This window comes from Arachis ipaensis, chromosome B01, assembly GCF_000816755.2.
Source record: "Arachis ipaensis cultivar K30076 chromosome B01, Araip1.1, whole genome shotgun sequence".
In the NCBI taxonomy this organism is placed as follows: domain Eukaryota; kingdom Viridiplantae; phylum Streptophyta; class Magnoliopsida; order Fabales; family Fabaceae; genus Arachis; species Arachis ipaensis.
The window spans coordinates 128,328,976-128,329,490 of record NC_029785.2 but is presented as its reverse complement, the minus strand read 5'-3'; positions in this window follow the sequence as shown (position 1 = coordinate 128,329,490).

Genomic DNA, 515 nt, shown 5'->3' with positions numbered 1-515 from the left:
ATATTTTTTAATTAAGTATTTTAATTTAAAATATAAGATAATATAATTAATTTTCTTTGTTTATAAAAAATTAAAGTATTAAATTTCAAAACTTAATTATTTAAATCAAATCATATAAAATTCTTATTATTTTACATTTGCTAAACTTTATAATTTAAATATAGAAAATAATTCGATAATTATAAAATCAGATAAAACCTTAAATTATTTTAAACTTAATTAATCAAAATTTGCTTTAATTATCTTTAATAAAATAATTTCTAAGATTAAAGTACTTAATGAATAAATAAATCGAAATTAACTCTTAATAAGATTTTTTTCGAAATTTCTGGGTCTTACAAAATACACCAAATCAAATTCAAGAACACCAAATCAAATTAAACAACATCAAATTCAATAACAAAATCAACACACAACAACAATAAAATCAGAAAATAACAAATCAAAATTAGAATTAGAAACAAAGACAGAAGCAGAAGCAGAAGAAGCAGAAGAAGACACAGAAGCCGAAGAAG